The sequence below is a fragment of the Marmota monax genome, unplaced genomic scaffold (genome assembly GCF_021218885.2).
Source record: "Marmota monax isolate L192 unplaced genomic scaffold, Marmota_monax_Labrador192_F-V1.1 WCK01_AAM20220418_F8-fsc00721, whole genome shotgun sequence".
In the NCBI taxonomy this organism is placed as follows: Eukaryota; Metazoa; Chordata; class Mammalia; order Rodentia; family Sciuridae; genus Marmota; species Marmota monax.
The window spans coordinates 1-13,557 of NW_026695058.1; the positions used below are offsets into that span (position 1 = coordinate 1).

Sequence of the window (13,557 nt, forward strand, 5' to 3'; positions counted from 1 at the left end):
AAATTATATGCACACATTTGTTCTATGTAGAGGTATGTTTTAATAGACAGGAGGTAGTTTAGGGACGAAATACATACATACACCTGTATGTATTTAGTAAATTAACAAGAGTAAAAATAGTAAAAGGAGGTTGAAAGTGAGAGGGAGGAAGAAAAATTAAAAGAAAAGAAAAAAAGATAGAGAAAATAAGAAAAAAGAGGGGATTATGAAATTCCTCTATATCATATTATAATGGTGATTAAGTTCTTAAAGTCCTATCTCATGCAAAGTTTTTGGTTTCACGTATGTTTGGGTTATGAGGACCAGAGTGGAAAGGGTAGAGGAAAATGGATGATAAGAGAAAACAATATCTCCTAAAATTCTGTTTTCTTTTCTTCTAGTAGGTGCTGTTGTCTATTCCAAGTTTGAGTCTCTGCCCTTGGGGTAGTGGTAGTAAGGAGTGTGAGAGGGCTTTAGCGTCTGTCTGGAACCTCCTTGCTCTTAGTCTCTGTGAGTTGGAAACCAGGTGACTGTACAGTTGCAGTTCTGCCTTGATAGCCATGACCCCCAAAGATTGTGAGAAAGGTTTTGAGTTATCACATCTGTGGGTGGGGAGTTGGGAATCAGGTACCTGGTCAGCAGCAGAACTGCACTGGTAACCATGCACACCAAGAGATGGCGAGGATGGTTTTCCAAGGTGGATTCTGTCTGTTTCTGGCATGGGGAGTTTGGTGAATTGGGGATGCTGGTATGACCTTGTGCTATGGAAAGAACTCAGTCTGGTGACCTGCTTAGGAGTGGAGCATAATCTGGCAATCTAGAGTTGTGTAGCATTGTTGATTTTATACTTCTGATCTGCCATTTGTGGTCTGTGTGCCTTTTCAGATTGCGGGCTTTGGGGCTGATGTCTGGAGATCGGCAAGCAAAGCCTCTGTGTTCTGTGTCGTGCTCACCACTCTGGTGGAATCTATGAAAGTTTCACTGTATGGTATCCTGTCACATGCTCTGAGATGTAGTTTTTCCATCATGGCAGGACCTGGTGGAGAGGCATTTTGACTGTTTTCTCACATTTGTGCACAGATCCCCAGATGTGGTATCTCCTCTACTCTGCCAACTTGGTTCTTTCCCTAAAAATCTCATCTGGTTTTCTATAGGTAAGAAGTTAATGCCATAGGGATTTTGATCATAACTGCATTAAATCTGTTTAGTGCTTTTGGTAGTATGGCCAATTTGATAAAATTAATTCTGCCTAGCCAAGAGAAGGGAGATCTTTCTACCTTTTAAGGTTTTGTTCATTACTCTCAATAGGGTTTTGTAGTTTTCATTGTACAGATCTTTCACCTCTTTTTTAAAATTCATTTCCAAGTGTCTTATTTTTTAAGTTATTGTGAATGGGGCAGTTTTCAACATTTCCGTCTCAGAAGCTTATATACAGAAATTCCTTTAATTTATTGGTGTTGATTTTATATCCTGCTACTTTGCTGAATTCATTTACTTGTTCTAGAAGTTTTCTTGTGGAGATTTTTGGGTCTTCTAGGTATAGAATTATATGATCAGCAAATAGTGCTAATATATGTTCTTCTTTTCCTATACATATCATTTTGATTTCATTTGTCTCGCTAATTTCTCTGGCCAGTGTTTCAAGATCTATGTTGAATAGAAGTGATAAAAAGAGCATTCCTGTATTGTTGCAGGTTTTTGAGGGAATGTGTTCCATTTTTCTGTATTTAGAATGATGTTGGCCTGAGGCTTAGCGTTTATAACCTTTATGATGTTGAGATGAGTTCCTGTTATCCCTAGTTTTCCAGGGGTTTGAATATAAAGGGGTGCTGTATTTTGTCAAATGCCTTTTCTGCACCTATTAAGATGGTCATATGGTTCTTATCTTGAAGTCTATTGCTGTGGTGAATTACATTGTTTGATTTCCACATGTTGAAGCAACCTTGCATACCTGGGATGACTCCCACCTGAGTATGGTCCACGATCTTTTTGATTTTGTATTCGTCATTCGAAAATTTAATTGAGGATTTTTGCTTTTATATTCATTAGAAATATAGAAAATAGAAGTTTTCTTTCTTTGAGGTGTCTTTGACTGGTTTTGTATTCATGGTGATATTGGCTTTATAGAATGAAGTTGAAAGTACTCCCTTTTCACTGATTCCTGAAAGAGATTGAAGAGTATTGGTATTAGTTCTTCTTGAGAGGTCTTGTAAATCGTGGCTGGTCCTGGGCTTTTCTTGGTTGGTAATCTTTTGATGGCTTCTTCTATTTCCTCACTTGCTATTGGTCTCTTTAAGTAGTGTATATATTCCTGGCTCAACAGAAAAGGTCATATGTCTTTAGGAATTTACCGATGCATTCACTATCTTCTTTTTATTAGGAATACGGTTTCAAAATAATTTTTAATTATCTTCTGCATTTCTGTAGTGTGTTTTGATATTGCCGCTAGTAATTTGGGTTCTCGCTTTTCTTCTCTTCATTAGCACACTTAATGGTCTGTCAATTTTATGTATTTTTTCATAGAACAAAGTCTGAATTTTGTCAATTTTTTCCAAATGTTTCTTTGGTTTCAATTTCATTGAATACAGCTCTGATTTTAATTATTGCTTACTTTCTACTGATTTTGTTGCTGTTTTTTTTCTTCTTTTCTAGGGCTTTGTGATGTAGTGTGTGGACATTTACTTGTTGGCTGTTTCTTCTTTTAAGGAATAAAATTCGTGCAATTAATTTTCCTCTTAGTACTGCTTTCATAGTGTACCAAAGATATTGATGTGGTTCGTTCAGTAGCATATTGTTCATTCTCCATGTGATGAAGGAATTTTTCTTCCTCATTTTATTATTGATTTCCTATTTCATTCCATTACAATGGGATAAATCATGGTAGAATCTCTACTCCTTTGTCTTTACAACGAGTTGCCCTGTGGCATAATATAGGGTCTATTTTTGAGAAGGATTCATGTGCTTTGAGAAATCAGGGTATCCACTTGATGCTGGTTGATGTTTTATATATGTCAATTAAGTCTATGTTATTAATTGTGCTATTGAGTTCTATAGTTTATTTGTTCAAATTTTTTTGGACAATCTCCCCAGTGGTGATAGAGTTTAAAATCACCCATGATTATTGTGCAGTGGTCTATTAGACTCTTGAAACTGAGAAGACTTTTTTAGATTAACATATCTGCACCATGGCTTGGGGGCATATATATTAATGATTGTTATGTGTTGTTGGTGTATGTTTCCCTTGAGCAGTATGTAGTATCCTTCTTTATTTCCTTTGATAAACTTTGGCTAGAAGTCTTTATTAATGGATATGAGTTTGGACACACCTGCTTGCTTCCAAGGTCAATGTGAGTGGCATGATTTTTCCCAACCTTTTGCCTTCAGTCTGTGTATGTCTTTTCCTATCTAATGTTTCTCCTGTAGGCAGCAAATTGTAGGATCTTTCTTTTTTTTTTTTAAATCATGTCTACTAGCGTATGTCTTTTAAAGGGTGAGTTTAAGCTATTATTATTCAGGGTTACTATTGAGATATGATTTGTATTTCTAGCAATATTTGTTTATTTTTATTATCTAACTAGACTTGATTTACCTCTTTGATTAGTTTTTCCTTTAGTGTACTCCCTCCCACTGTTGGTTTTCATTGTTATTTTTCATTTCCTCTTCATGAAAACTTTTGCCCAGGATGTATTGCCCCTCTGTTTTTCTACCTTCAAATTCTCTTAACTTTTGTTTATCATGGAAGTTTTTTATTTCATCTTCAAACCTGAGGCTTAGTCTTGCTGCATACAAAAATCTCGTTTAGAATGGAATATCTATTAGTGTTGGAAATATATTGATCCAGGATCTTCTAGCTTTCAGAGTATGTGTTGAATGATCAGCCTTTAACCTAATTGGTATACCCTTATATGTGATCTGCTTCCTTTCTTTGTGGCTTTTAAATTTTTCTTCTTGTTTTGAATGTTGGGCATTTTCATTATAATGTGTCTTTTGTGGATATTTTTCACATTCTGTGTTTTGTAGAACTCTAGGATTTGGATTTCCGTTTCATTCATTTGTTGAACCAACCTTGCCTATCTGGGATGACACCCATCTGATCATGGTCCATGATCTTTTTGATATGATTTTGTATTCAACATGCCAGAATGTAATTGAGGATTTTTGAATCTATATTCATCAGAGAGATTGGTCTGATGTTTTCTTTCTTTGAGGTGTCTTTGTCTGGTTTTGGAATCATGTTTATATTGGCTTCATTGAATGAAGTTGGAAGTACTCCCTCTTTTTCTACTTCCTGAAAGAGATTGAAGAGTATTAGTATTAATTCTTCTTGAGTGGTCTTGTAAAACTTGGCTATATATCCATCTGGTCCTGGGCTTTCCTTTGTTGGTAATCTTTTGATGTATTCTTCTATTTCCATACTTGCTATTGTTCTCTTTAATTCGTATATATCTTTCTGGCTTTCTCAGGGCATGTCATATGACTTTAGGAATTTATTGATTCCTTCACTAACTTCTTTATTATTAGAATTGTGGTTTCAAAATACTTTCTAATTATCTTCTGTATTTCTGTAGTGTCTGTTTTGATATTGCCTTTTTCATCACTTATGCTAATAATTTGGTTGCTTTCTCTTCTTGTCTTCACTAGCATGGCTTAGGGTCTGTCAATCGCATGTATTTTTTCAAAGAACAAACTCTGAGTTTTGAAAATTTTTCCAAATATTTCTTCTGTTTCAATTTTATTGACTTCAGCTCTGAATTTAATTATTGCTTTCCTTCTACTACTTTTGATGCTGGTTTGTTCTTCTTTTTCTAGGGGTATTAAGTGTAGTGTCTGCTCATTTACTTGTTGACACTTTCTTCTTTTAAGGAATACACTGCATGCAATGAATTTTTCTCTTAGTACTGCGTTCATAGTGTCCCAAGGATTTTGATATGTTGTGTCTGTGTTCTCATTTACCTCTAAGAAATTTTTTGTTTCCTCCTTGATGTCTTTTTTAAACTATTGTTCATTCAGTAGCATATTTTTCATTATCCCTGTGATAAAGAAATTTTTCTTCCTTATTTTATCATTGATTTCCAATTCCATTCCATTACAAAAAGGTAAGTTGCATGGTAGTAACTCTACTCCTTTTTATTTGATAAGAGTTGAGCTTTGGCATAATATAGGGTCTATTATTGAGAAGGATCCATGTGCTGCTGAGAAGACAGGGCATCCTCTAGATGTTGTTTGATATTTTTATATGTCAATTAAATCTGTTATTAATTGTGTTATTGAGTTCTATAGTTTCTTTTTTTTTTTTTTTCAAATTTTTTGGTCGACCTCTCCAGTGCTGAGAGAGGTGTGTTAAAATCACCCATGATTATTGTGCTGTGGTCTATTTAACTCTTGAACTTTAGAAGATTTTTTAGATGAACATAGCTGCACCATGATGATTAGTATGTCTTGTTGGTGTATGGTTCCCTTTAGCAGTATGTGAGGTCCTTCTTTATCCCTTTTGATAAACTTTGGCTAGAAGTCTCCTTTATTTGACATGAGTTTGGACACATCTGCTTGCTTCTGAAGTCCATGTGAGTGGTATGGTTTTTTTCAACCTTTCACCTTTAATCTGTGTATTTTTTTTTTTTCCTATCAAATGAGTCTCCTCTGGGCAGCATATTGTAGGATCTTTTTTTTTTTTTTAAATCCAGTCTACTAGTCTATGTCTTTTCCATGGTGAGTTTAAGCCATTAACATTTAGGGTTATTATTGAGATATGGTTTGTATTTCCACCCATATTTGTTCACTTTTTTTTTATTTAACTTGACTTGATTTTCCTCTTTGCTTAGTTTTTCCTTTAGTGTCCTCCCTCCCACTCTTGGTGTTCATTGTTATTTTTCATTTCCTTTCCATGAAAAAATTTTCCAAGTATGTGTTTAGCTGCTTATCAACCTGCAAATTCTCTTAACTTATGCTTATCATGGAAGGTTTTTATTTCATCATCAAATGTGTAGATTAGTCTTGATGCATACAAGAGTCTCGGTTGGAACCCACTATCTTTCAGAGTTAGAAATATACTGTCTCAGGATCTTCTAGCTCTCAGGGTCTGTGTTGAAAGATCAGCCGTTATCCTAATTGGTGTACCCTATATGTAATCTGCATCCTTTCCGTTATGGCTTTTAAATTTTTGTTCTTGTTCTGTATGTTGGGCATTTTCATTATAATGTGTCTCGGTTTGGTTCTTTTTCACATTCGGCATCCTGTAGGATTCTAGGATTTGAATACCTGTTTCAATCTTCATTTCTCAAAAGATTTCCAATATTGTTGCATTGAACATATTTCTCATTTCTTTGGTTTGGACCACAATACCTTCCTCCATCACAATAACTCTTAAATTTGGTCTCTTTATGGAATCTCATTTTTCTTGGAAGTTCTGTTCCTGGCTTCTGCTCTGTCTCTTCGTGCTGTCTATATTATTTTTGATATGTTATACTATGTTTTTGTTGTCTGATGTCCTATCTTCTAAGTTGTTTAATCTGCTGGTTACACTCTCATGGAGCTTTTAATTTCATTCATTATTTCCTCCTCAGAGGCTTATATACAGAAATTCCTTTGATTTATTGGTGTTGATTTTATATCCTGCTATTTTGCTGAATTGATTTACTAGTTTTAGATGTTTTCTGTTAGAGCTTTTTGGGTCATCTAGGTATAGAATAATATCATCAGCAAATAGTGTTTATATAAGTTTTTTCTTTTCCTATACATATCCCTTTGATTTCCTTTGTCTCTGTAATTGCTCTGGCCAGTGTTTCAAGATCTATGTTGAATAGAATTGGTGAAACAGAGCATTCTCATGTTGTTCCAGTTTTTAGAGGGAATGCCTTCCATTTCTCTGTTTTGGCATGATGTTGGCCTGAGTCTTAGCATAGATTGCCTTTATGATGTTGAGATTAGTTCCTGTTATCCCGAGTTTTTCCAGTGTTTTGAACACCTCTATGGAAAAACTGGAAAAACTCAGGATAACAGGAACTAATATTTTGTCAAATTATTTTTGTTCCACTTTTGAGATGGTCTTATGGTTCTTATCTTTAATTCTATTGATGTGGTTAATCACATGGATTGATTTCGGTATGTTGAAACAACCTTGCATATTTGAGATGAATCTCACTTGATCATGGTGCATGTTCTTTTTGATTTGTTTTTGTATTCTATTTTCCAGAATTTAATTGAGGATTTTTGCATCTATATTCATTAGATACATTGGTCTGATTTTTTTTTTCTTTGAGTTGTCTTTTTCTGGTTTTGAAATCAGGGTGATATTGGCTGCATAGAATGAAGTTGGAAGTACTCCTTTTTTTCTATTTGCTGAAATAGATTGAAGTATTAGTTCTTCATTAGAGGTCTTGTGAACTTGGCTATATATTCATCCTGTCCCAGCCTTTTCTTGTTTGATAAACTTTTGATAGCTTCTTCTATGTCCTCACTTGATGTTGGTCTCTTTAAGTCATTTATATCTTTCTGGCTTAATCTGGGCAGGTCATATGACTTTAGGAATTTACCTATGCCTTTACTATCTTCTATTTTATTAGATTTATGGTTTCAAAGTAATTTCTAATTATCTTCTGTTTTTCTGTAGTGTCTGTTTTGATATTGCCTTCTTCATCATGTATGCTAGCAATTTGTGTTCTCTCTCTTCTTCTCTTCATTAGTATGGCTAAGGGTCTATCAAATGTTATGTATTTTTTCTGAGTTTTGTCAATTTTTCCAAATGTATCTTTTTTTGATTTCCTTTATTTTAACTCTTATTTTAATTATGGCTTGCCTTCTACTGCATTTTCTGCTGATTTCTTCTTCTATTTTTAAGGCATTGAGATACAGTGTGATGTCATTTCTTTTGTTGGCTTTTTATTCTTTTAAGGAATGAAATCTGTGAAAGGAATTTTCCACTTCATATTGTTTTCATATTGTCCCAGAAATTTCAATTTGTTGTGTCTGTGTTCTCATTTACATCTAAGAATTTTTAAAATTTCCTCCTTGATATCTATATTGCAATCCCTGCACTCTCTTCATGGCCTGTTCTTGTATTGGTCACTGCAAGAATGGTTAGCAGAAATTGCATTGGTGCTGCATGTAATCTGCTTAGCTACTACCTGAAAAAAAAAAAAAAAAATATATATATATATATATATATATATATATATATATATAATCTTAACTGTGCAATAAAATGAAACCTGCTTCCTGATTTGTCTCCAGAGATCTTGATCAATATCTCTGCAGCCACACTCTCCTCTACTCTGTTCCATGGGCCTCCTCACTGGATCAGAGAGAGTCCACACAGTGGGTTCTCTGTGAAGGTTCAGGTGGAGACATTATAAATTGGATTACCTCCCATAAAAGAGACCCCAGATGTCCCTTCTATCTCTAGCTCTCAGAGCCTGATGAAATTATTAAACTTTTCATTTCCATGTTTCAAAAAATCCCAGATTATATGACAAAAATGATTTCATGAAGGCAGATGAGAGAAAAGAGGAAACAATAAAATATTTTTAGAGAACCACAGAGATGTAGAAGGAAGAGGAAAATGAATCCCCCAAAATCATGCTCAGAGATTTATAACCAAATCTCAGAATGTACCAAGTTTGTATGGCCAGATAGAGTAGCTTCAGAAAGGAAGACAAGGCTGGCTGACTTTGGGCAGGGGTGAGGGATGGAAGAGAAACTTTAGATTTGTCAAGGCAGAGGCAGCTGGCAACACGCAGGTTTCAAAGTGGATTTTGACACAGAATGGATTCTAGGTAATTATGTAGGGAGACAAACAGAACCTGGAGACCAATTTAGAGGAGATGAGCAGCTATATGAAGCAAAACAAAGAAAGTTTAAGACAGCAGGAATTCACATGCATCAAGGTCAACCAGAAGGAACAAATAGGGAGGCAAAGAAAAGGATGGACTCCCCATGGTTACCCAGGATTCAGAGTGCTTCAGGGTTTGTACTCTTAGGAAAGAAGGGAAAGCTTCCTTTTCAGTGGCTGAAAGACAAGAGGGCATATAAAGATGGGGAACTCTAGAAAGGGGGCACTGAGGGTGGAACAGAATATCTGGATGGGGGCCTAATCTACAAGTGAACTGTGCTCAGACACCACATCTCTGGCACTGCCCCAGACATTTTATACACTGTGCATTACTCCCACCATCAACCACAGGGTGTCACTGGGCCAAGTCATTTTGGCTCTCTCAGCTTTAGTTTTCTTATCTGAAAAGTTCATGAGCTGGAGCAGCCTGGGGAATGATTTCCAATGGCCTCTTCCTACACTAAGCCTAGAGATCAGATATGCATATTTTTCTTCCAATCAGCATTCAAGCCTTTCCTTTGCATTTATACTTACAAATAACTTCTCTATTTATATTGAATGCTTTCTCAGAACCTTATTTCACACTACACATATAAAAGGTGCTCAAAAAATATTTCTGAGTTAAAATACTTCCACAGTGTCAGAGTTGTAGGAAACAAACTCATGCCTCCTCCTTTTTCCCTGTCCAAAATTGCTCTCGACAGCAGCAGAGCAGCCCAGCTTTGTTTGGAATCCATCTTTGGGAAAATCAGCCTTGATAAAGAACACTTATCTAAAGCCAAAGTACAAATAAAAATGAACATTAAATAAATTAGTCTCTAAATGTTTTAGATCTTGCTCCTCTTGGCAGTGTGTACAAACTAATTTCTAAATGAAAAGTCTGATAATGTAATAAGCCTGGGGGTGCTCTCAATCAGTTCCTGGAGAAAATACCTCAGTGCCTGTTTATCTAAAGCTGCCCCATGATTTCCTTATCAAGAGAGCAAGAGGTGCTAATTTACACTGCTGTGTCTCCAGTGACATTCCTACAGTTAAGAAAGCTACTGTAAACTTAAAACATTCTCAAACAGCCTTTCTTTCCTTACTTTAAGAAGATATTCTTAGCTATGTGTCTGAGTTTTAGTCTGGGTTCTGCAAGCTGCAACATAGCTTCCAGCCCCTAAATCATTTAGACCTCTGCAAACAGGGAAAATGCATCCCACCAAGCCTACACTGAGTCGGGCATTAGCATTGACACTGCATGACTGTTGCTAGGAATTGATAAATACTTTCTATGATGCTTCTGGATACCATAGAGCAAGATATATAAGCACTAAGAAGAAACCTACAGTGAATAGGTTCCTTCAGCAAACAAAGGGCAAAGGAGGGTTGTGGGCATTTCCAGCAGGATGCCTCCTGCAGCTGGGACTAAGTTTTAACTCCCATCTTTGCATGAATGTAAAACTACATAACAGTACATCCCAAAAGGAATGTAACTACCTGTGCTTGCACAAAGCAAATGAAAGGCAAGTGATTAAAAAAAATCCACCTTGACTAACGTCATTTTATATTATGACTTTTATAAAAGTCAGAGCAATTCCTTGTATGAAATTTTATAAACTTCTTGGGAAAGAGAAGCATAACTAAAATGTTCCACATTTGTTAAATACCAAATTACCGTTTCTTACTATGTTGGAAAGTTGTTAATATTTTAAAAATACAACAAAGCAATAAATTTCAAATGATAGATGTACTTAGACATGACAGTGAACAAATCCTTTTTGAGCTTAAGGTTTATTTCACTACATGATTCATCTAAGATAAGTATCCCAGCCATGCAGAGTTTACACAACATACTCTTGGGATCGCTAAGGATAAGTAGACCAGAGGAATCTTGTCTCCAGCTGGTGGGAAGATGCCAAAGCCAAGTTGATGGCCACCATTTGGAGAAATGCTGACAGGATCACAAGCCACAGCATGATGGCAAGGTGATGGGACAGAGCACCAAACAATGACAAAAACCCTCATACATGAAGGCTTATTCTACAGGAGCAGACAGAACTACTGGAATCAGCCTATTAACAATTTCACTTCTATTTCCCTCAACAGTGCTCTCAGCCCTCTTGCAGAAAAAACAAAGCTGTGGACAGTGGACAGCAATGCAGCTCCATGTGCGGAAGTGCTAGACACAGTTTTCAGGTAGAGCCCCACTGGAGATAATTATCAGGATACTCCAACCAGACATGTGAGATGTCTGGCCAACTTCACAACACGTGTCCTAATGATCACTCCATTTTCTTATTCTACACATGGCACTTCACCTATTACTACTGGGAAATCTTAAGCTTACAACTATTTTATCCAGTATATCAACGATTTTACAACTATTTTATCAAGGTTTAATACCCCTTGGGATATCTGCTTTTTAAAAACAGATGAAAGAAATCATATTGATGAGGTTACACATACAAATAAATAAAAACCTAGGGAATAACACAGATTAATTTAATGTGGAATGATAAGCTCTCCATTACTAACCCCATTATCATTTCTGAACCATCAACATTCTCAGGTTAAAGGAATAAACCAGAAAGGAATGAGGGCAGTAGGCAAGGTAGCTCGTAAAACATTTGAGAATTTCCACAGCAAAATTACAAAATATTAATAAAAAGGTATATTTTCCTTTGAGATATTAATACTAAACCCCCACCAAAAAATATCCCTGCTACACACTGCTACCTCCTTCAAGATCTGCACAAACACCTACACAAAGTGCAAAAAGCCATCCAAATTTCCCTAGCTAATTTAACTCTATCAAGTTTGGTTAAATATTTGAATGTAGAAATAATCCAACAACTAAATATTTGTTATTTAGTTTGAAGAAAAGATTTCTTAGTTTTAAGAAACATCTAATTTGACTTTAATTATTTTTAAAAAGTTTGTAAATAATTTTCCACTAAGAAAAATAATAAACTGTATTGCTATTAGTAAGACATCTTTAAACACTCCCTGTGAGCAAGGTACCAGTGAAACTTAGAGCTAGGTCCTGGGCAAATGGTACCTCAAAAAACAGAGCAGTGATGAGTCAGCATGCAGCTCAAGTTAGACCATACCCAGGTTGATGTTTGTTCTGGGTTTCACCCTTTCCAAAGCTTTCACCCACCCAATTTAATGCACAAGGTAGTCTGTCCATTCCCCAACAAAATATGAGGCAGAGCCCAAAAAAGTTGTCCTTTACAATATTATCATACAAATTATCCAAATACATTATCAAGGCTGTCACACCTAAAAGTTAGCAACTGGTTAGTATTTCAAGATCCACCCATCTCTAGGAACTTCTGTGATTGTCAAAGGAACAGCAATGGGAGAATGGGATCTTTTCCACTGCTGGGAAGAAGTGCCAGCAGAGATCCAGGTACTAGAAATCCTGCAAGAGATATCCTTCCAGGAGGGGTCTGGAATAGAGAAGGAAGAATCCTGCATAGGCTAACTAGGTTATTCCCAGCAAGAAGCTGTAGCTCTTCTTTGGTCCTGAGGCTGTCAACTCCAGCTTGGAGCTGAGCAATGCCTCAGGCAAGGACATATCTATCCACAGTGTTCCAACAAACCAGAGGGAGGAAGGAGAAATCCAAAAAGGGAGAAAGAATTGTGTTAGTGTGGTGCTTACCTCTTCCTGCATGCCACCAAATGGGATAATTCCAAGCAGCCTCCCTGTTCTTGCACACACACACGCATGCATGCTGACACGTGCTTCACTGGTCTCTACATTTAATGAGCCAGTAGTTCAAGAATTACACCTTCATGATTTCCACCCCCATGCTCAAACATAAATAGGTATAAATACACACACACACACACACACACACACACAAACTTCCCATATCTCCATGCTCTGTAAGTGGTCACAGCACCACATGACACGAGCCCTTAGAATCACAGGGACCATAGCAACAACCCCCTACCCGCTTTGGGGGACCCTGACTTTGGGGAAACCTTCCAACAGTATACAGCATACCTGCGCCAGGCCTGCCACTCCAAAAGACAAGCTAATAATGGAGAGACCAAAGTCTTGATTGATCCCTGAAAGCAAGCGAGTTTAGCACCAAACCCTAAGTGACCATGTGGCAGTGGCACTCCCAGGGGACAGCCCAAGCACCCACAGGCCACCCTGATCTGCAACAATTTTCCTGCAACCCTGGAGGTCCAAGCAGCTTAGGCTCGGTTTTCCAATGCCTTAAGACTGTGAGCAGGCACCTCCCAAGCTTCTCAACATCCTCTCGCAGTGCTTGGTTCCCTGGCTTTTTACAAGTGCACAGATGTGAGCCCTATACATACACCAGCCTCCTAAGTTTCAGGGGGCAAAGTGGCCCACCAGCCTTGCTGCCCACTGTCACTCTACAGGAACCCCCCCAGTGAATGTCCTGGCACTTCTTCCCCTGGGAGGACACATGAGATGGTGCTTACAAATTACAGAAACTGTATCTCATTCTCGCCTTTGCAACCATGGCGCTGCGATCATCGTAGGAGTAGGCTCCTGAGCCCTGAGCAATTAGGTAATGATGGCCCCTTCTGCTGCATGCTCCTGCTCCTACACTTGCTGCTGCTCTGAGCTGCGGGTGTCATCGTGCTACACTGCTGGTGGCAATCACCTGGCAGTCCACACTTGCAAAACCAAGACTGTGCTGCAGGGGTATGCAAGAACAGCAGAGGCTCTGGGGCTCCCTGTGCCTCAACATTCCACAGGAGACATTCCAGGGTAGGAGACATGGGGA

The 13,557-nt window shown here is 37.3% G+C and overlaps 1 long non-coding RNA gene across 1 annotated transcript in view; it reads left to right on the forward strand.

Moving 5' to 3' along the window:
* The first annotated feature begins 9,207 nt into the window (after positions 1-9,207).
* LOC124081582 (uncharacterized) overlaps positions 9,208-13,557 on the forward strand; it is a 28,176-nt gene continuing 23,826 nt past the window's right edge. The window contains exon 1 of the long non-coding RNA XR_006848084.2: positions 9,208-10,984. This is a non-coding gene — a long non-coding RNA (uncharacterized LOC124081582). The remainder of the gene's footprint in view (positions 10,985-13,557) is intronic.